Source organism: Nilaparvata lugens, chromosome X (assembly GCF_014356525.2).
Source record: "Nilaparvata lugens isolate BPH chromosome X, ASM1435652v1, whole genome shotgun sequence".
Classification (NCBI taxonomy): Eukaryota; Metazoa; Arthropoda; class Insecta; order Hemiptera; family Delphacidae; genus Nilaparvata; species Nilaparvata lugens.
Window position 1 is genome coordinate 65,047,543 of NC_052518.1, and position 24,822 is coordinate 65,072,364.

Consider the following 24,822-nt stretch of genomic DNA (forward strand, 5'->3'; position numbering starts at 1 on the left):
GGTTTGAACCCGGGATCTCTAGGCTGCTACGCAAGCACTCTATCCACTAGACCACTTAGATCCTCCTGCTTATACTCCTTAAGCCTCCTACACACTTCCAGACCAGACCTCAGACCAAGACCGTATGGCAAACGGCAAACCGTTTGGGACGGCTCTACACACTCCAAGACCAGACCTCAGACCAGACAAGCATGAAGCAGAATACCTTATGAATATTACTATTTGATTTCACTATTTAAATTGGCTAGAACATTTATATGAAGTCTATACTTATAGAATTCTTATCTGACTCAGTGACTTACTCACTCACTGATCACGATTTCTGAAAAACTACTGCAAGAAAGCTTGGAGTATAGATTTCTTATAGGTCCTAGGTGCCCACTAAGAAATCTTTTGGCGATATTTCAACTCTAAGGATGGTTTGAAGTTCGTCTTTCAGCATGTATATTCTTATTTTTCCAATCTCTTAAATATAACAATTCAAATGTCCATACTATAATATGTTAGTAGAACTATAATCTAGAGCGAGTCCCTTTTCGTAACAGATGTTACGGTTGAATTTGGCAACTGAATTGATTTTTAATTCTGTCAGGTTGGCCTAAGTTGAGGATGGTTTCTAAACAAGATTTGAGTTCTGTCACTCCATTAGGTAGAAGCTAAAGAACTTCACTCTATCCACAATAAATACATTTATTGTGTAAAAACTTGATTGGGCACTGCTGCTTCAATCGGGGCCATTCCTGAGGGTATAGATAATTTTGATTAATTTTCAATGTTTCATGAAACAAAATTTAATGACGGGAGTTGCTTTTATCAATTGATCCGATTCTATCAATACTACTTGTGTTTGTTTATTCGACAGATCTCGGAAAATTCTTCAACAATTTCGATGATTCAGTATGATAGGCCTATTTATGGAGGATCTTTTTAAAACTTCAGAAGTGTTCGTGGCAGAATCTGTGTGTAAAGAATGAGGAAATTCGGTCAACATTTACTTGGGAAAACAAAAGGGTGGTTTATTAAAACGACCAAATAGCTTTTGTTGCTTTTCCAAATGTAGAAATATCTTTTCCACTATCTTCTATCTTTATCTTTTATCTTTTCTTCTATCTTTTATAGAAGAAGGGCGCTTTTCCCCCGAATCAATCATTCCCAAAAATTGATTGTTTCACCAAAGAAAATAGAAGGTAGCTCTCGATAAAAATAATGGAGAATATGCATGACTTGTTGATTTCACATCAAACTCTCAGTAGCATGCTATCAATAGCATCAATGATCCACATTCTAACAAGCTGACACATTGATGTTTAAAGTACTATAATTTATTCACATTAGATCAGATTAAGAACATTCTATTAATGATCACACCTGTTTCAATATTATTTATGGCATTTTTGCATTTTATCCCAGCTGTTATATTATGTGAATACTCTCATTATGGAAATGCGACTATTTCTCCAGCTTCTGCTGAATTGGTTCCCCTGTTGCCCTTTGTTTGTACGCAGCCATGGCCTTTAGAGACTTACACCCAGTTATACATGACTCTGTTAACTCCTAATCCAGACTAAATACCACGAGAATCAATAAGAGAATGCTTCTTTCATCTAAAATGAAATTCCTGGGTAACTAGGTGTAGTTGGGCTCCTATAATGTAGGCCTACATTCTTCTTTCCGTCTCCCATGTTCTATGTCAGTGACGAAACTGTATAATTGATTTATCAATGCAGTTCTATTTAGCAAGCAACTTTTGATTGCATGGTGAATCTGAGACACGATTTAAAACGATTTGATTAAATTTGGATTATAAATATGTCTCAAAAATAATCTATCTTTCAATTTCCGTAGCGAAGCACGGGTGCCCTGCCGGTTATAATGATAGGCTAATATTGATTACTTCTGTAACTTGTGAAACAAGAAATCTGCTAACCTTAAAGTGATTTAATAAAATTATTATATGCAATCGAAAAAATTCTCAATTTTGATTATTTTTGAGTACTCGCGAGGCATTTTAATAATTTGAGGGCGCTGAATCCGAATCTGGAATCACAATTCCTCTATCTTCATTTTTCGGCAATTTAAGTTTCCGATGAGCTACTGGAGACCGTCTGCCGTCTGAAGACAGCGCTACACACTACAAGACCAGACCAAAATAGTGTTCTGGGAAGCACAAACAGTCTGTTGTCTGTGGTTCAAGTCAGCAGACCGGCAGACGGTTTGAAAATCATTAATCGGTGTGAAGACAGCCCTACACACTTCCAGACCACACCAAAGACTCAGATTGTTTGTGGTCTGGTCTGCAAGTGTGTAGGCGGCTTTATCTTTTCCCTCCTTCACCACTCTTTCTCAAGTAAAAATACAACTTCAACTTTTCAATTTATTACCAAAGACATTCTTCACAAACAGTACAGAGTCAATCATACCAAAATTATAAACGTGTTACTGACATATTTATACAAAATAGAATTAATATAAATCACAAAAATTAAAAAATAATCCTCAATTCAGTGTTCAAACATTCAACTTCATATTATGAAGAAACTAAAAAAATTGAATGAACAACTCAATATTGTTATAACCTCTGCGATTATATGAATGTACCAACTCGTATTTAAATAACAAACCAGAAAGAGACGATAAAAACAAAAACATAAATATTTTCTTTGGTTTTATATGGTAAATAAATTCAATTTAGCTGCTTTTTCGTGTGTATATACACTACATATTTATCAAACAGGCCTCTAAAACCAGTTATTCGAATAAATAGAGAAGCTAGTCAAAATGATTGTCCGAATCTGTCATTGAGTTAATAAGATGAGAAACTTTTTCCACTTTTTTTCATGACTAAGAAATAGTAAATCATCACCTGTTCATCAGACAGGAACTATGTCTTTATGCCTTTCGGGAAAATTTTCCTCTTTTATCATCTATGAAACACAAAAAGTCGGTTAAAAGCTGGTGTCCACGTCATTAATACATTAAGCATCCTCGGGAGATAGATACTCAAGGCTGTCTCCCTCCCCATAACTCTTCTGTCTTCCTTTTCAATAAGTATGTAGATTGAAAAGTAATTCCATAAAATCCGGCCATAAATTTAGGGGGAGAACGGTTGATTGGCCGCATATTTATGAGCCTGTCTCATAATATCTTTAATAATTTCAGCAACCTTGGAGTCGATCTTTTTTCTCAAGTGTGGTGAGACGAAAATGTCAAACATGCGAACTATTGGAAAAATTCAAGAACCTGTCTCTGCTATCTGCAACGTGTCCTCTCGCCAGAAACTGTTTGTCTGTTCCTCACATTCCTTCACTCACTCCCTCTCCAACTATTTCTATCTCTACTTCTACCATTATTCCTCCTCCACGTCGTAATCGTCGTTGCCTCTCACAAGACGTCCCATTACGAAATATCATCGTCATCATCATCATCATCATCATCACCAACATGATCATCGTCATCATCATCAATATCGCTCCATTGCGAGATTTTGCAACACCTCTCTGTAAAAGAAATCCTTTTGCTTGCACCTCAACTCTATCTAAATCACACCTCCCTCCAATTCGTAAAGACTCTTTCTCCATCTGCTCTTTCATATTTTCTCTTTCCGTTACAAACACACTCACATGCTTTTTCACTACTGGCAACTTCCTCTCAGTACTATAAATTTCCGCTTCGATAGTGAACATTTCTAGTATTCAGTTTTCTACTGCTGATATAACTCTTCATCCTTTACATGAAATATGAAAATCCTACAATTTATTATTGTTTATCTTCATTGTGATTCATTTCAGATATTCGATTTCGTAACTATCACCCGATTGCACGTGCGTCTATTCAATTTAACCGTCGTAACATGACAAAATAGCCTTCCAGCTTGCTTATTATCTATGGTATCTGTGCAAAAATAAATGTGTATGTGATACCAGAGAGAAAGATGAAGAAAGATAGCATAATGCTACCTATTCTCATACCCTATAAGTGTAAATAATAACTACGGGGGAAAATTAAATTTTATATTACAGTAAACCTTGAGTAAAGGTCTGGAATATGAATAAGACTCATAATAAACTCTAACTTATCGCCCAACTTTAGAGTTTTGGATGGGACAACCTTGGATAGCTTTCCTCATTTTAAAACTTATCTTGAAACCACCGGAAAAACGTTAACCGGCCCATACATTTTTGATCTTACGTTTTGTCTGATCTTATAAGTTGATCTATAATATGTATGCGGGTTCTGTTTGTCCTTGAAACCTTAAAAAACTTTAGTAGCTTTAGATTTAAAAGTCAGTTTCAATAAGATAGCTGAATCAATGTAAATTGAAGTTTAGCTCCCGAAATAGTTCAGAATTCATTCAGAATTCAGAATGTAACTCAATTTTTGAGTTCATTACTTACTGTTCTATGCTATTTATATAGTTTATTTATCAATAATTCTAGTATTTTTTTTCTTCTTGTTACAGAAAGAACCCGCCATCATTTGACCATGGATAGATCAATATTCAACAAAAACCTTCTGTTGTCACCGACCGTATACACAACATGCTTCTGAGCAAAACAGACCATTTATTTTAAGATAAAGTTCACAATAACCGCCATTCATTCCCTATTTTCACAACAAATAATTGAGTCATTGAAACTGAAGAAAAGTTAATCAAGCTGAAATGACATACAAAAAGATATTTTCGTTGTGATCGTAGGTCTTATCCTTCAGGGAAATCGGTAGAGAATCAATTCATCTAAGTACTAATGAGATGGCAATTGCAATATTCCTTAATAGATGATTACATCATTTTCCATATTAATCAATAATAGAAATAACTTCCCCCAATTCCATTTGAGAGAATTATTGTAAATTGAAATCAAATAAGTAGCGTGTAAGACCCTATAAGGTTCATTATTCTCTCTGAAATCTTCAGAGCAACCAAGTGTGTAAATTAATGCTTCTCTAAATATTTTCTTTGCAAACAATACTCATATAAATCTGAATAGATTACCTATGCTGTGATAATCTTCGTGATTGCATGTTTATCGTGACAGCTATAGCTAGTCGTCAAGCAAAAAGGTAAGAGAATAATCAATAATTATAGTAATTAGTCAAATAGCAGTTACCAATGACAACAATAGTTGAAGTGGGAGTGTGAAATTCATATAACGTTTTAAATCAGCTGTATTTATAAAACTATTACTATATTTTCAAATCAGCTGTTCTAATATTTAGTTTTTCAAATGGTGCCCCAAATTTTCCCTGGCTACAACATTATAAATTACTACAACAATAATTGAAGTATTGAAAATCTCTGAAATATTTTTTACGTCTTTTAAACCATTACAGGAAACAGGATTGCAGAATTGTTACTCTATTTATAACAATCACTAGGAACTTCTTCCCATATTAATGTTTTCCAAATATCCCTGAATAATTCTCTCTAATTTCCATCCCTATTTATTAGTCTATTATTCACTGTATTGATCATTCTCAGTGTTCTATATAGATATTATAGATATCTACAGCAGATTAGAAATTCTTGTTAGCTTATGATATCATGCAAGTCGATGGTGATATAATTATTTGCTTTCAAACCTCGATTTTTGAATCGGAGTAATATTATTATATTCTGATTGTTCCTCTTATGTTAATTATTCCAAGCATCAGATTCTATTTTCTTCCAACTTCCCATACCTAGGGAGGTTTATCAAATTAATTAGATATGAATGTAAAAGAAATGTACCAGTAGCATAGTATGAGTGCATATAATTTTCATTTTTTCTATCACCCAACCGGTCCTACTAGTATTGCGAACAACTCAGATCCAAATGTGGGTCAGGCAAGTGTCGATGTAATTATTGTCGTCCAGATTGCTCTTATTATTTTAGTTTTAGGGCTGATTCTTTTTTTAACTTTCATGAAGACCCTGGGAGAAGTCAGATACTTTTCCGTCGAAATATACATTTTTTGGCTCGACGGAAATAGGCCTTTCTTCATAGAAAATAATGCAATGAATTCAATTAAATAGTTTCAATTTCAGTGATCAGATATATGCTTTACCTTTGAAAAGTTATTGAAGCTTTATTAATATTGCTAGCTCCATAGTTTCACAGTACGAAACAAATTAGTGGAGTCCCCAGGTTGAAATTAATTCTAGTTTAATAATATTATTAACAAACCGAATAACGGCTTCATTTTCTGGTTATCATGAACATTTTTGTCTGATAACGATCCAAACCAGTTCAAGATCCATAAATCTCAAGAGTAAGATTATTGTTATTGACATTGATGATAGTTTATTTTTTGTAAAAATGCTAGTTTTCCAACGAACCTCAATTAATTTTTAGAAATTGTTAACTTTCTTCTTGCTAATCACCTCGCAGGTAGAAACCCCAGACTTGGTCTCAAAATTCCTCTTTTTCCTAGTTGGTCCCAAAGTTACGGTCACCTACGAAATACAGAGTGGCGCAGATGGATCGGGTGGCTTTGAAATACTTGCCAAACTGTCAACTCTAAATATATTTGATTGGAATAAAGTGCAAAACGTTTGGTTTCAATGGAAGTTTATCAGCAAAAAATAAGTTGAGTTAGTTTTTAAAATTACATCGGGTTAAAGAAAGGAGACGGGGCCGCGCTACCTGTACACTGGGCTATTGTTCCAAAAAAGTTCATCCTTCAACTCTCGACTATCACACTCTGATGTCCTCTGAATCCGCTTCATTACCCCCATTAGTGGCCGGACTGGCCCCGTCTGCTTTCTTGAAGGCAGTTTTAGCTGGTAGGGACTCATCTATTACTTTGCAGCACCTTACCTGTTACTACTTGTATTCTCACTTTATTATTTATGTATAATATGATAATTATAGCATAAGCTTATGGAGAGCATACTTGTTTGTGGCACAAGTCTGTACACAGCTTGATGAATATTATAATGCATTGCAAAATTAAAAAAAAAATAAAAACTGTAAATTATATTTCATTATTATAAGGTTCCTCCTATAACCTACACTACACTCTCTTGTTATTGACTTCCGCTATCCATTCAATCAACTAAGAACTATTCATGATCTATGTTGCCCTAGAAATTTGAAATTGGACCGGATGTCAAAAAATACATTTCTTGACGATGGATTTTCCAAATCAACTTTCTTACCCTCAACTCCCCCTTCTCCGGGGATGTCATTCCAGTACATTTCAGTAAGAATCACGTGCAGTTTGCAGCTCGTCCAAGCAAGTTGACAGATCTTGTAACTACTGTCTCGATCAGTGTCTTACAGTTTACCCGTCCTACATGGAGTATAATCGAAGTCTCACTTAGTTTTGAGAACACATATCAAAGACTGGTATGAAACATTTTTTAATACCACTACCACCAATTTGTACTTTGATATGTGTGTGTTTGTGTACTGAAATGTCTATGTAATGTATTTAGTCTCATCATGTACACTGAATATAATAGGAGGTAAGGATAAGTATAAAAGGACATAAAATAAAAAATAATGCGTTTTTAGTTTGTACTTATAATCGACAGTAATGTGTGTGTTTATCCAATCATGGCTACAATGTAGGCTACCACTGGTTTACAGCTGAAAATGGCTTTAAGTAATCAGACTGGGCTACCAATTTATTCCTCGCAGTGGAATCCTTAACAATAGTCCACGAAAATGTCGAAACTCATTTACAATAGGCGACAACTGAAGGGTCACTAGAATTTCTACCTGTTCATCCATTGCTTTCGGCGGCCCCGTCTCCTTTCTTTTACCCATTACATCCATAAAATGCCCTCGCTCTCGAGCGACGCTTTCTTGGAGTCGGTCCTTAACGTTCCGCATCACCCACTTAAACACATCACCAGGAATTGATTGATTTCATTGTGAATTGCTGCCTTCAACTCCTGAATGGTATGGGAATCATATGGTTATGTACCACGCTTCTTTTGTAGTTACGTTTATGAAGATCCTTGCTTTAAAAAAGGCCCAGATACGATGAGGTCCGGTGAGCTAGGTGGCCAATGGAAATTTCTATTAAGGGAAATCGAACGGCCAGGGAACATAGCACGTGCCTCGTGCATTCATATATATTAGCGGTATGTGTGGCGATCATCAATATTCCTGATGATGTGCTTGAACGGGCAATGCGGCACCGACTCCAAGAATTTGTCGCTTGAGAAGGAGAAGGAGGGCATTTGATATAATTTTTATAAACTAATGCAACAAATTTTCTGTTAATGAACTTCCATTGTAACAACACGTTTGCGCTTTATTTCAATTCAATAACTTTAATATTGATAGTTTTACGATTACAGTAGAACTCCAATTATCATCCGAATTAATGGGGACCAGGACCCAAACCCATTCGGATAATCGGAGTTTTTTTTTAAATTGCCATTGGAGAGAAAAAAAGCTACGTTTTGGTATTGCACTATTTTTTTATTGAATTAGATGAAAAAAACATGATATTTTCACATGTTTTAAATATAAATAAAATGTTCCTATGTACAAGTTTAGGAATAAAAATCATTGTCTTTTAAACATCTCCGTCAATGTAAGTTGTTTTGCGGTCTTCATCCGTTTTCGGGCAGCCAGGTCACGCATTCGCTTGACGGTGAGCAGTTGCAAGTGGTCACACAGCACACTCGGGCTGACGCTCCATCCACTTCAAAGCAGTCTCGAGGCCGACAAATGCTTCACTAGCTGATGGTCCAGCGTCTACTTCAACATCAGCAGAAAGTTCTTCTTCCACTTCCACTTCAACATCTTCTCTCACACTTTCAACAATTTCATTGTCATTGAGAATTTGACAACCAGGGTCAGACGTGTCACAACCCATCCACTCTCCTACATCTTCAGCACTTACTTTTGTACAACCAGGAATTTTTACAATCATTTTTCTTATTTCCTCTAGTGGCAACGCATCTTTATCATCTTTATCCTCTACATTTTCTTGTGAGCGAACGCGTAAACACTGGCTTCGCGGGGGGAAGAATAATAGCGCACTTAGACTTTTTTGGACAAATTTTTTTCTGAAAGTGATTCGGATAATCGGCGATTCGGATAGTCGGAGTTCGGATAATTGGAGTTCTACTGTTTTTTAAAACCACCCGATCCATCTGCGCCACCTTGTACATAATACTTTATCCATCTCAAACAGCTAACGGATAAACGGAGTGATCCATGATCCACTACCCATTAATCTGTAAGCGTGTTTTATGAATATTTAAACAGTCTTGAGGTAAAGAAAAAAATTCTCACACACTAAACATAGATAATACTTACTCAGCTCACCTCAATACTCACGAGCCGTTTGTGAAAAATTGCAAAAAGAATTAATCATTATCAACAGCTGTCATCGATTTATATAGAATGAAATGCTCTTTAGATGACTGAAGTAGCCTACAGTTTCCAAAAAGCATTCACTTTTCATAGCTTGCCAACAATTCTCGCCATTCAACCAATACTGACTGTTTGGTTTGAACCCTACTGCAGGGAGCAAAAGGTGTTGATTGGTAATGAAAGGCTAGTTAGCTTAGGTGAGCAAGAAGGGCTCTGGCACTATAGAACGGGCACGAGCTAGAATCAGCAATCGGAAAGCCGATAGGCTACGACAGACTTAGAAAGCGTAAAATTTATTCGTAAAGTGGTCCAAAATTGTTCTCTGCCGAATCGAAAGGTCTTCAGTCTGAGAACGGGAACAGGAAACGTCTGTAGGTTAGCGCCCGTTAATTAATTAAGAATTATGCGCAATCCTATTACCTCATACTCTAGGACGCTAGCTTTATTCTCTACAATCTCCAGGATATCGAACAACATCGTCTTGCAACAGTTATTTGTTAATAGTGTTACGGATTTTCACTCTACAAAACTAGGTAGTTCTTGTGGGTTCTCAAGCTATAAAATGAGCTGACAACACTTGAAACTGCACTTTATGGTATTCTAAACTGAATAAATGAAACAATTATTGATCTACTAAATAACAGATAATTAACTCTACTGCAGGCAATAATTCAATCAACTAATATGTCTTCAGATGATCAATATAAAAATTAATCACTTAACTCAGTTCTCTAATATTTACAGTTAATTAACACAATATGCAACATTATCACTGTCTGTATCTTATACCAGGACTCTGTATCACAGTTCGCGTATCACGTATCTTTCCGTAACACATACTCGCGTATCCGTATCACCGTCCTGTATATCATATCTTGATACAACTGTCACGACAATCATTATCACTACACTAGATAACTATCACGGTACTGTCACTATACAATTATCACTAGAATCTGCGAGGCTTTGGATACGGCTGACACAATGTTCCTTTACCACTGAACGTCGTGCTTATACGTCTTGTTTATCACTCACCTTTTTAGGCAAGCAATCCCTCCATATTATAATAATCTAACGTTTTTATTCCCGGACAATTCAGAAGGATGGCGGCTTCTTTTCTAGTATTCACATAACACACAAATCAGAGATAGCCAGTCCCTTCTAGAAGCCTATAAACAGAAGAGATGTTGTAAACAGAAGAGGTGACTCAGTTCCATAGAGAAAAGAGACTTGCCAATCATCAGCAAAGTTTGTCACTCATTGTTCTGGCTCTCGTCACTCTGTCTCCCTCTGGGGAATCTCTGTTCCTCCTTCATACCTTGACCATGTGTGAATTCAATAACAGTAGTAGCAATAGCTAGTAGTAAAACAGTTGTAGTAAGACTTACTACAATTACTTAGTAATTAAGCTAATAATAATGACTCAAGAGATTCATACAAAGCAAGGACAATCGATTTTGCAGAACTTTTTTTGTAAAATGATACATGTACTCTGTTCGTTTACTTTTACCGGTAAAGCTACCGGGTGGACGAATTGTACCGCACTTTCGCCTTTCTTTCTCGAACTGTTCAAAAAGGCAGGAGCACAATCCACAATCAAGGGTTAAAAATTTGTTTGGATCAGGGACGGGAAGATTCTGGTGGAGAGAGTTGCGGTAGAAAATTTGTTGCAGGTTCGGGATGAGACAGATTCGATCAAAATAGCATAGAAAATGAAATATCATACTCATATAATATGCCATTTATTTCATGCATTTATTACATTCTCGTGTTAACAGTCACCAATCATTATTATATTATACAATAATAAATGATAGGAGGAGACAACAAGCATAGCCAAAAACTGTATTTCTCCGATTTTTTATGAATGGAAGTTTCGAAAAATGAATGAGGTTATTTATGTTTTTACTTTTCACTTCCAAGTCTAATTTCCACTCCAAAACTAACGACTAAACTAGAAATTTCAATTTTAATGTTTGGAAACTTTTAAAAAATAAAAAGTATTCCACTCAAATCTCTACTAGGTGGACATTTTTAAGTAATTTTGCGAAAATTTAAGCTGTTAAGTATTTTCTTGATTGCTTTCCTATTTATTTCCGAAATATCGTAATAATGTAAGGATGTGAGGTGTAGAGACTGCACCAGACTGCACCAAGTGTACAGTCAATTCAGTTCAATTTTTGCTCCGATTGTAATCAAATGCGAATCAGATCAAGCCGTGACTGAGACGAAGTTTCACAATCGCGGGCTTTCGGCAGACTCTTGGACCGTAATGAGTGGTCTTCGCTTGCTTCGATCTCATTTGGTTTGTTTTTTATTCTCACTCTATTTGTGTTCTCTTCTTTGTCTATCTTTGGTCGCTCTCACACAGTTCACTAGCGAACACTGTCTACACCTCAGAGCGTGTAGTGGAAAAAACGCAAGAGGTGTTCATGGTCTATCTGTCATTACCTCTACCTATTCACTATTCACTATTCACTATTCACCAAGTTGCCCTTTGTTGGAGCCGTCTAAAGAAGCGATTAGCAACGCATACCGCTCATGGCTCATGGCTCATGGCTCATGACACACCCCACACCCTTTATTAGTTAAACCTCTTTCAAATTCTTCGTTTTTCATAACGATTCAATTATTATTTGCACTACCTTCACTTTTGCAATCAGTGTGAATGAATGAATCTTTATTTGCATTTCGTTCTTGAACGCAAAGCTCTCTTAATGAGTGGTATGTGGTAAGATTAGCACCTCCAAACCAATCACTACCATCGTAATGAAATAGAAGTACTCTGTTCTTCTATCGAACCTTTTTCAATTCCACACTGTTGTAAAAAGAAATATCTCATGAAAATGTATCTTACTTACGAATAAATATATTAAAGATAGAGGTGATCATTATCATGATCAAGCATCTTCTCATTTTTCAGCACTTTTTTCCTCAGCTTATTATCAAATAACTTTTCCTCTTAATTTATCAAATTTTTATTTAAAATCGAAGGAACATTTCCATCTTGACTCATTGATTTATTCTTCATCTTGTTTATTATTTCAGTTCATATATCTTCATGTCTATATATTTAATTGAAAGTTAACTTGAGTCAAGGAGGCAACATTCGGGGTTTACTTGTTTGCCTTCGCATATCTTTGTTAATGAATTAATACTTGAATTATTAACAAGAGCCAACAGCTAACTTGAATCACAGCTAACTACTGTAGATTGCGGTGGAAAAGGAAAAGTGACAACAATGCATACCTATAATATTCAGATTTAACTTATCTCACTCAAGCGAAGGAAGCTTTAGGAAGTTTACAAGGCATCCTAAGGAAGCAACTATGGATTTTTCGAATGATAAAATAATATCTTAGCATTAAAATTCTGAACTGATGAACTTGATTTAGGCTAAATTCTTGATGATTTAGCGATGAGGCACATTGACTATAGCGACCTTCTTCTCACAAGATCAAGTTTATTTTCTCAAGCAATACTGTCATTTCAAATTTCTCACCTGTAGTTCCTGTTCATACCAATGAACTTGCCCATCTTTTTACATGACTAATAAATTATCCAGCAAATTTTTTCATCAACGTGGTCATGACGTGAATCTGTCGTTTCCTTTTATTTTGTGATGTATTGAACCAATCTTCACATTTATTCTCCAACCTTGCTCATATACGGCATTTTTCCCAACGCCCAAGGTCTTCTCAAGCTATTAAGCTGAAATCGGTTGCACTTCAAGCCAAGGATAGACATTAGTGTAATACAGTTGGTAGTAGCGTTTGTAGCTGTTCTGTTTGATCGGGGACCAGCAGTGGTCGATCAGATTAAAAAAGTCTGCTCTAATTAAAAAAGAGGAAAGTTCAACAAAATAAGCCTTCAATTGTAATTGGGTTGTGCATTTTTTTGCTTTCAATTATTGTTTATGGATAGGTTTGCGTGAACGTTCTGTGTGAACTCACTTTTTATGGGAAATGACTTTCATGACTTTCAGTCGACCATATCTTTTGCTGCTGCACTACGACAATACGCTAAATGTTTCTATTTTCACATCAAAACCAAAAAAATATTCACACATAAATCCAAATTAATAAATAATAAATACAGAAAAAGAGCCATAGAGGCATGGCTGAACTTGAATTATTTCCAATCGTTGACTTTTATACAATAATCAACTTCATATCATAAATTATATTTTCGAACACTTCATACGCTAATTTCAAGTTTATATATTACATCCCTGATTAAGCTGATTTTACGACTCACACTGGCGCACAAGGAATCTTCCTTTTGCCGGTGTTTTTGCCTCACCTACTGTACTTATGCATGTGAACATAAATTGAATTTTTAATTTATAACTATTATTTATAATATAAAGGATATCATTTCGTTATTATATCTAATTAAATAAATGTATGTATCTTGGTTTAAGTGCAGTGGCATATAATTATATTTATTTTTTGTAAAGCTTTTTGGTATTTTGTTTTTGGCAAATAAAATAAATTACTTTACACTGCAAAATCAAAATCTATTGATATCGCAAATGAAAATATACATGATGTGAAATAAACATTGCATTGACATATGAAAAGAAATTTTCTTCACACTGCAAAACTATAATATAATTTTCAACTCAAAAAAATCAAGCTGAACTGTTCTGAACCCCAGCGCACAGCGTCGTTGCTTTGTTTAAATTTGCCACTATTTGCCTAGGATACAAACACAACGGTCAGGTCGATATGTAGATTTCAGCTCGCTTTTGACCTTCTTTTATCTATTAATCTATTAATCATTAATAATTTAATCTAATCTATTAATCATTTATCTATATAAATGACTCCAAATGCTTCTATCATTGCACAACTGTTTTGTGGCATCGATCGTCACCGCGTTTTACTCGTTCAGTTCGCACCTTTACTCAAGTCAAGACTGTATATGATGTACACAATCCGTTCAATAACCACTCTAGTAGCTACAAGGAGCAAGGATAGTCCTATTATACTATCCTTGTATAAGCAGCTCTATCAAAAAGTACCACCTTACTTTATTCCAGCACTGATACAAATAGAAAACGACCATTGAAATGTTGGATAACTACATGATTGATCTCAGCTATCAGAAAGCGTGATAGTATGCGTCGATCTCTCAATAAACAGCCTTTAAACGCACCTCTAAGAGGAAAATACAATGAATATGGGAATATTCTCAACAAATATACTCAAAGAAACGAGAATAAATTATTTTTAAAACAAAATTTCATCCTGTTAGGGGAACAATAGAAAAACTTGGCACTGTATTGAAGAAATGTTGGACATCAAAAATGATCTAAGCTTACACCTGATATGGAACCAGAAATACTTGATGAGCATTTTGCAAATGTTGGGAAGAACCATGCAAACAAAATTTTCACCACAAATTCAGAACCGCGACATCCTACTCGACCTGAAACAAAATACCGTATTCCAAATTCATTTTTCATGTACCCTACAAACCCGGAAGAAATAATTAAAACAATAAACTCACTTAAAAATAACTCCTCACCCGGCCTAGATGATATAAACAGTATTCGTTTGAAGAATATTGCCACAGTAATAGCTCAGCCTCTGTCAGGTCTATTCAACAAAATGTTTTGAAGTGGGATGTAGAAATATAGTCAATGTATGGCAACATTGCAGTGCCCTTGAGAGACCCATTTTCGCTTGAGCTACTATAGCTGGATACAACGTGCTAGATTCTCCGTCATTGGATATCGTTCAACATCTATATTTTCGGAATATTGATATTCATGTGGCCAGTTCACTTGAACATTGGCTAGGAAGTCAGTTCTCTCCAAGAGAAGGAGGTTTTGACTAAGTTCCCTATAAGTGAATTTTACAAGAATCACAGACAAAATTGATGATGATCATCCATCCAATATGTTGCAATAAGCTATGAAATTTGCATAATAAGCTTTGCAGTTACAAGTGAGAAAAACAACCAATATTATTACTGACATCACTGTTATCAGCATAAGAACGAGAAATCAGACTCTCAAGAAGATTCACGAATCATGATTAAGATGCATGTTCAACATTTTATAAACCAAGTATTCGGGGTGAATAGGCAGCATCTTTTAGCAATAAAATGTTTTATTTATTATATTAGAGAGCAAACGAGCAAGAGAGAAGCGGGTTACTGAACGAGAGTGAAAAAGGAGTAAGTGATGCTGTTTTACAAGTGAGAGTAAAAATACATTATGTCAGTCAACTACTGTATTCAACAGAGGTCACGATCTAAGGCTGCCAGCTATCACTGATGATGATAACGATGATGATGATGATGATTATCATCATCATCATCATGGAACCTCGAATAACGTCATAGCATCTAAAAACTGCACAGCGTGTCTGCTCTTCACTTGTCAATTGCCTTTGTACTTTAGGAAGCAATCAGAGCTCAGCTCATGTTAACTGTGGGAAATGTCATTTTTTGACTCGCGACTTGATTTGAAGATAGTCTAGACACCTTCCGCTACTGAACAAAGCTCTATTCTATTAATTATGTATTGTAAATTCAAATACTCATTCTTATCTTTCCAGGAAAATGGGACTGGTCATTATTGCTGCCGAACTTTCCCATCAGTTAGTTGAATCTTTCATCTCTTTTGTGAGTTGTTCACGTTCTTGAAAAGACAATAATTTCATAATCTCTTATCCCTGAGGATCTCCCAAACATAAATCTGAGCTTCTGAGGAACTCCTAACCTATCTAGCAACCCTACCACCAAAATAAGAAAGCTTGTAGAGTGAGCAAGTGAAGCAGGATAAAGTATGAGGATGATGAATCTATTAATTTTTCACAATCCAGGAATCTACTATCTGACGCAGTCCTTGCTTCGCATAAACCATAATAAAGAATCCTTCCACTATTTTCCCTCAGTCAAGGTATCTCATAGTGTAATAAAAATCTCGTCTAAAAATCAAGTCAGTCATACTAATCAAAATCTTGCGGCATTGATTTGAGAAGTTTCTAACTGCAACACCATATGATTCGAGATTTTTGAGGACAAAGTTTTATTGACTCATAATCTTATTCATATTTAAATAAAAGTTGTGTTTTTTTATCCAAGATTTTTATGAAATGTTAGATAAAACAAGCTCCTTCCAACTGTACTTGGAACCCTGTCAAATTGAGAAAACGAACAAATAATTGTAAGGATCAAATAAAGAGTACCAAATGCAATAAATAATTAACAAAATTAATTTATTAGTGAAAGTCAAAAAAATGTATACTGCTTTTCTGTGCATAATTTTTTATTTGAACTACAAAAAACCTCGATTATTCGTCTCCTACTCAACCGGCTTATCGATTCGGCTTCTTTTTGTTCTTATTTTTTACTCCTCCTTCTTATTTTTATCTTCTTCTTCTTCTTTTAAATTGATACTGCCTTTCTCTTCATAATATTTCATTTGAATCATCATACTCTTGAACCTCAATTATCCTTAATTGGCTTATTGTTCTTCTTCATCTTCTCTTTTATTATTCTTCTTGATTATTTTCTTCCAACTTCCCTTCTTCTGTCGTTTCATTCTATTACTTTTTCTCCTTCTTTCTCTTCTTTTTTCTCTTCTTCTTCCTCTTCTTCTCCATTCTTCAACTTCCTCTACAATCTTATTTTTTACTCTTCTTGTCAATTTTTCTTTCTCTTCCTTTTCTTTTCCTTCTCCTGTCTTCTTCCATTTCACTTCTCTTTCTTCTACACAATTTTTATTCTCTTCTTCTCCTTCTTCTTTCTCTTCCAATACTTACCAATACAAAATAATATACCTCTTTGATTTAATTAGCTATTTATGTATTAAGAGTGTAGAACGCGAATTTATTGATTAAACAAAACAGTTATCGCGCGACTCGTAGTGGAGAGCGATAATTTCGAGAGAGCAATAAAGAATTTTCATGCTCGAATTACATACAATATTTTTCCAACAACTACAGTATAATTTGGTTACGTCCGCTGAGCGATTTTGCGGGTTAGCAGTCCACTGAGCGATCCATTGTTCACAATAACAATAAGGATAGGCAGACGCTATGAATGGGAGAACTTGGGTGTCATTAATCATCAGTGACGGAGAAAGGCTACAAGTGATAAAGTATCTCACAGATATCAAAAAGATTTAAGTCAACTTCACATCTGAAGCAATCTACATCTACAAGCAATCACAAATTTTAAGTTCATGCCAATCTACAATCGTTATAGTTAGTATATAAAAGCGAAATGGCTCCTACATTTTATTCACATAACAGTTTCCATCAACAGAGCTCAAAATCTGCATTTAAACTTAGGCGCTTAAATCCCAAAAATTAATAATATGGAAAAAAATTCCTGAGTTTTTTTTTCATTTTGATAATACTGTACACAAATCGAATCTTTTAACAGTTTGTTGAAATATTGTTTATTGGATACAATTATTATTCTTCAACAAATGATTCTATTTTATGGGAGGTGGTAGGTACTAATTCAATCATCATCAGAGTATACACATACGCTTGTGGCCTTCCTCCATCACTGTCCCTGATGATTAATGGCACCTGAGTCCTCTCATTCATAGCGTCTGCCTATCCTTATTGTTATTCTGAACAATGGATCGCTCAGTGGACTATTTTTACCCCAATCGCTCATCGGACGACTCTGTATAATTTACCTCCAATAGAGTTTTTTATGATTGACTCACCTAAAACTAAATACCTGATCGATTGCTGCCATCATATCATGGATTGCTGTATTTATGAATTAAATTAATGATCAATCAGCTGATCACAGATGAAATCTATTTATTATTATTATTATTCTAGATTAATGACATCAATTTTAATAAAATCTGAGACTACTTTGAGATAATTTAATACAACTGCTAAAAATCATCTTTTCAATTCTATTATCAAATTACTAATATTTATTTCAAAAAATGCTGTAGTAGCCTAGTCACTATTGCTGATGTTATGAACAATTTTGCAACTGTGCAACCCTAAAATAATGTACCTGCTGCCTACTGCGCACGCGTAGTGAGCGTAAAGTAAAAACGTGCCGTGTACGCGAGCGGAAAATAGATTTTAGTTCACTACCCTTAAATCAACTATTTTACGTTGAGTTTTCAGTATTTCAGATTTTCTTTATTCATGTAAGAAGAGCATAAAACGCGACTTTATCGCTCGTGCCATAACAGTCCAGTCAAATGGTAGTTTTTCAGGAAACAGCCCCGAAAGAATTTTTCTCGACGGTTCTATATGTATTTTGGGGCGCTGAATTCGAATCTGAAATTCGCTGACACGCCAGAGGGCGGCTTCAGCCCAAAAACACCCAAAATTTTAGACTTTTTTTAATTTTTCCATCCGATCTCGAAAACTACTCACGAAGTTTTTGGAGAAAAATAAATTTTCCAATAGATTGAGTGGTCGCGCAGGACTCTACCATTTTTGGTTCTGGAGCTACGAATTTTCAAAAAAGTGGTATTTTTTAAAGGGTTTACAAAATTATGCAAACCTATCACTTCTACCGTACACAACTTGGATATTTTTCTAGTATTGATAAAAACCACACATAACGTGAAAGAACAATTAATTCTAAACTGGATTCCTTAGGAATTTTTGAATTTAGTTGAGGGAGGAGTGGTAATACACCCAAAAATAAAAAATCATGTTCTACAGCCAAAATACAAATTTTTCATTATAATACCTTTTCAAGGCTTTTAATTTCTTTTACATTTAATTTCAGTATTTCCTAGGGGGGGGGGGTTACAGATAAACATCAAGGATCAAAACTTTAAACACTCATAACTATTGACAGAATGATCAGATCTCCTCGTACTACAGCTCATTCTTCTTAAATTTCAGATTCGAAATCAGCGCCCAAAAATACATATAGAACCGTCGAGAAAAATTCTTTCGGGGCTGTTTCCTGAAAAACTACAAATTGACTGGACTGTTTTGGCTCGAGCGATAAAGTCGCGTTTTATGCTCTTCTCAATACATGAATAACTATTACAAACTGAAAACTCATCGTAAAATATCTGATTTAAGGGTAGTGAACTAAAATCTATTTTAGCTGTTATAGCAGCTTCAGTGTTGAGAGTAAAATCATTAGTTTTAAAACAATACATCAATTGAGAATGTAATTTGGACATAATATCTGGAACACAATTATTTACTCTGCAGCTTCATTGAGACTAGTTAGGAGATGAACAATTATTGAAAATCCTCATTACCCCTGTGCTAAAGGTGGAGTACCGTCAAGTTGTCACTTGTTGCTCTATTGAGAATTTCACTCTCAGCAATGAAGCTGCTATAACATTTGATGGAAAGCATGAAATGGTGAAATAATACATCAAATTGAAGAGAATTGAATGCTCTACAAGCTAACAGCGTTCAGTACCTATTTTTTCGACGCATTGTTGTTCCGCTACGTGTCGCGTGGTAGCTTAGTCCAGTCAAATGGTCGTTTTTCAGGAGACAACCCCGAAAAATTTTTTCTCGACGGTGCTATATATATTTTTTAGATTCATTGCTGTTGAGTAATAAGCCCTGAAAGTGCAAAAAGTTGGAAGAAAAACAGTCTTTTCAAAGATTTTACACTTTTAAAAGTGAATATCTCGAAATCTAAGAAAGATATCGTAAAACTTTACGCTGACTGAACAAAACTTGTGGGAAATTCATCTAGCTTCATTTTTGTTCAGTTAGTCATGTCGCTCAAATGCATTGTTCCTAAGATACATGCGTGTCAGCCAGAAATGAAAAAAGCAACTACCAAACTACCCTCATCTCTTAAGCACAACGGGTAGGGATGAGGACTTTTGATGTTTACCTTCAAAATTAGTCCAAAACAAGCTGCGAAGTCGAATATTGTGTTCCAAACATTCCCTCCAAATTTCCCTGTCAATAATTGATCTATTGTTGTTAAACTGAAGATTCTACACTCAACATTATAACGGCTGCAACAATCGTAGGGAGATGTGTATAATAATGAAATAGTACATGAAATTGAAGAGAATATGATGCAGCCGGAGTGCGAAGCGAAGCCTGCACTGGGGGTGCAGGGGCGAAGCCCCCTGCCGAGCGCGAAGCGCGAGTAATAATGAAATAGTACATGAAATTAAAGAGATCATATTCTCTTTATAAAGTCATGATCAGCACAGATTTTTTCAATCAATCGTAAAAAAAGTTATAAGGCCAAAAAATGATGAAATCGGCTTCGGAAGGGTTTTTCTTCAAAATGTGACACCTTTGAGAGATAGAGAGCTCATATATGGAAAACTATGAGAGATATAGAAAAATATTACAAACAAAACTTGTAAGCTTCAATTTTGTATTGTACAAAAATCTCCGAAAGACGCATATTGTTCAATATATATGCAAATAACCAAAATATGGTACAGATGGAAATTACTGAGATATTGCAATTATTCAAATGCTAATGAATTAAATATTATTTAACGAAAATCTATATAAATGCTGTGATTCACCCCGAAGACTTCTGCTACTGCATATATTGATAACAATATAATTTTAGCATAATTGGAAATTCGATGAGCACTACTATTCAAAAATTATTTGTCAGCCCGGGATTGAACGGGGTAAACAGCTAGATGGAAATTCGATGAGCGCTATTATTCAAAAATTATTTGTCAGTCTGGGAATGAACAGGGTAAACAGATAGATGGAAATTCGATGAGCGCTACTATTCAAAAATTATTTGTCAGCCCGGGAATGACAAATAATTTTTGAATAGTAGCGCTCATCGAATTTTCATCTAGATGTTTACCCTGTTCATTCCCGGACTGACAAATAATTTTTGAATAGTAGCGCTCATCGAATTTCCATCTAGCTGTTTACCCCGTTCGTTGCCTGGACTATAGCGTTTATAACACATTTAAAGTCAGAATATTATGATCAGCTGCTTCTTATAGCTTATGAGCTATCGAAACCTCAGTTTCTTGAAACCTTGACAAACCAACGCCGCTCTATTACAGAGAATCTCAAACATGGAGGGACAAAACTCCTAATACCCATTTATGAGAAAAATTTATTTTTTAACTCTGGCAATAGCTTAGTTGGGTTGAACGTATTGAGATGAATATTAAAATAAATTAATGAGTTTGGTTGTTATTTATTGAAGTCTTTCAGTTTATCAGGTTGATAGGTTGACACCTTGTGAGACACTAAATTTAAAATGGTACATATTTCTTCAAATAATACAATTATTAACTCGAATATAAAGTTGTGAGGTTTCTCTTAAAGAGCTCTAATAACTTGTTTAATAATAACAATGTTTTTGGAAAGCTAATGCAGAATTCTTTGTACTTTTTCAACGAACTGTAGGTGTGCTCTGGCTTTATTACTCATGCTTCCAGAGAGGGGCGGTTACTGCATACGCTAAATCAGAGAGTGCCCCTGGAGGTGAGGTCTGAAGAATCTCTTCCAGTAAAATTTTAGTGAAAATACTATTTATAATTCGCAATTACTTCTATATTGCTCAGCGCGCAGTTATAGTATTTGTTTGGCCAATTATTTAGGAATTCAATAAGTTGTTAATAAATTATTCTAGAAACAATAAACAATGCTCTTGTTTGAGTTTCCTAAGTCCTAGATGTTTTTCGAAGAAAAACTAGAATGAAAATGAAGCAAGTGAAGAAAGAAGTTAGCAATGATTATGTGAATTTCAGTAAATCTCTGAATTTCATTATGTATTCAATGTAAAATGTATGATGAATATAAACTTTCCAGCTGAACCACTTGAAGACGTAACAACAAACTAAACCATTGAAAGAAAGCACATTATTTTTCTCTTCATTAGGAGTGGCCGTAGTCGAGTGGATCAGATGCTGGCTTCATGATTCAGAGACCCGGGTTCAAATCCCGGCCCGGGCAAGATATTTATCTCGGGCCACTCCCGTGTTTCGGATGGACACGTTAAGCCGTCGGTCCCGGCTGCCTAAAAAGCAGTCGTTAGGTCATGTCAGAGGCCCTGAAATTGATCAGTTGCGACCTGAAAACTCTGACACCAGACCTGAGCCAGCCAGGTCACTCGGTATTATTATTATTATTATCTTCATGAGGAAATGTGAAGGCAAAATCGACATCTGTAAATGAATAGCCGTGAATTCGTTCTCATTACAAAACATGCTAGTAATAATGTTTGGTATAAGAATCAACATGAGTTTGTATAAGAAGCCAGCTGATATAGTTAGATGGATGCGAGTTGCTTTTTCAGCTTATATGGTGTGATTTTGCTGGTGTAATAGACTTTGTCATCCTCCTTGACAATTAGTGTAGCAAAAACCTTTGAATGAGTTTCTCATGTGTGTATATGTGTATGCATGTGCATGTGCGAGTTTGAGAAAGCATATGGCAATGTGGCAATATCCATGGACCATGGATAGCTTGCAGGCACTTGCACTGATGATGGCTATCGAGATTTCTTTCCAGTCGCTAGGTCAATTTCCTTTCTTTGTAATGTTTGGCGGTCATTGTTAAGTTTTCAACTGTTGTAAAACTACTACAGTTTTTTTTGAAAAGTGATCCCTCAATCAAGCTAACCTAATTTAATTCAACTATAATGTCTATAACTACTATAATTGATGTCTGAATGTAATGCAAGGGAACATTACCTGTAATTATTGAATGAGCGAATCGAATACAGTACTATGTTTCAAGTCAATCGGCGTTTGTCTGTTTGTTTGTAACGCAGTTTCAGTCGCAGTTTTGATCCGATTTGGATGAAATTTGGTATACAAGTACTTTTAAACAATGCGCAGAAACGTATATATTTAAAATTTTCAAATTCATCCCCGTTTCATGATGGCGGCCCTTTATTCGGAAAATTTACCCTAAAAATCAACCTAACTTATCAATAATTTATCGGATCAGCTTCAAATTGAGCTTATTATTTTCAGCGCTTCAAAGCGGTATTATTTCATGTACCACATGTTCAAAATTTTAAAATTTTTGGAATTTGAATTTTTTCCCTTCAAGTCCCAATCGTGAATCATGAAAAAGTAAAACAATAAATAGAGATGGAATATAGACTCGGATTTTTAATAGAAATGTGAATGTGGGTACAGTAAAATAATAATTGAGCAGTAAATGATGACTGAATCATTTGAGAATAACTGCATTGGACGATATGGTTATATCGTTTAAAGAAAAATAAGGATTCTTCATGAGATTTCTTATTAATGTTTTCGCACTTGTTAAGAGCCCAGTACAACGTGTTGCTTTCTAAAGAGACCAAGTTGTAAATACTTAGGCTACATGTCGTTATTCTTCCGGTTATCTTTATGGGTGAGTGATTTGTGGACTATCAGATAGCAGGAAGGAGAAAGCTCATGCCATTTGATGAAAAGGACCATAAGTGAAGGTTCTGTTCTAAAGAAAAAGATTGAAAAAGAAGCTAGTACCTCATGCAAAGTAAAAGTTTCTAATAGGGTATACTTTTCGAAATACACAAATTGAGTGATATATCATTAAAAATTTATCATATCATATATCATTGAGTGAAATACCGGGAAGTAACATTAAATTTTGTGTTCAACTGGTTGATTCATTTCATTCATTCATGTATCGATTAATAGTTCAAAATAACAGAGTATTATCAACAGAGTATTGTTTACAACAGTGAGATTTAAAGTTCTCTCAATAAGAATAAGTAGAAGAGGAACAATATGAAAGCATTGTTTATAATTCTTACTATATTTGATTCATTCTTGAATTCTATGATGTTTTTTTTATTTTTTTAACACGGTGGGCTCATTCATGGAATAAAATAATCTTAATCTAAACATAAAGTTTTCTCTGGCTCAGTGTAAAGTTGTTCTGTGGCAACTTGGATAAAATGGATTAATGGATTAAAATGCTGTTCACAACTTCTGCTATTTAATTTCTAATAATATTCACGATCTCATTACCATTATGCATGTAGATAATTATTATAAGAGTGATCATATGATATTAACAATACAATTGTTCAACTCATAACATCATAAAATGTAATAGTATATTATGTTTCATTTAATCAACAATGACGATTTGAACTGGATAACATTAAGTTATAACAATGAAAAGATTTCCTACTCTGTATGTCAATTGTTGATTGAGTATGGTGTTATAGGCTACTAATTAGTTATTACATTTCCTTCCAACATCATCATAACGCAACGACCAATAGATTCTCAAAATATTCAATCGTTATTCAAAATAATATAAGCCTATCTTCATTGAGGAGATCTCTATGATAGTTTAACTAACTATCTATGATAGTTTTGAAGACCGTTCTCACTATTTCTCATGCTCTTAAATTTTCCACTATTCGGTAATCCCTACACATGTCTCTTTCCCATATCTGGTATCTATATTATACTTGCTTATTGAAAAAAGGCAACTTTATTACAAAACTAATCCAGATCTGCTTTGAAGCTCGATCATTTCCAATAAATACGACCCAAGTATTTTTATTTATTTATTAATATGAAAGCGACTGGTTTCCTTGA

General features: G+C 34.8%; 1 protein-coding gene across 11 annotated transcripts in view; it reads left to right on the forward strand.

Annotated features, from left to right (window-relative positions):
• Positions 1-24,822, forward strand: part of LOC111062931 (A disintegrin and metalloproteinase with thrombospondin motifs 16) — a 196,913-nt gene that overhangs the window by 33,266 nt on the left and 138,825 nt on the right. For 7 of the 11 annotated variants that reach the window (XM_039441366.1, XM_039441370.1, XM_039441372.1 and 4 more), the window contains exon 2: positions 4,460-5,061. The exons of the other annotated variants lie outside the window; for them this stretch is intronic. The gene's annotated coding sequence lies outside the window, so the exon portion shown is untranslated. The remainder of the gene's footprint in view (positions 1-4,459; positions 5,062-24,822) is intronic. 11 annotated transcript variants of the gene reach the window in all.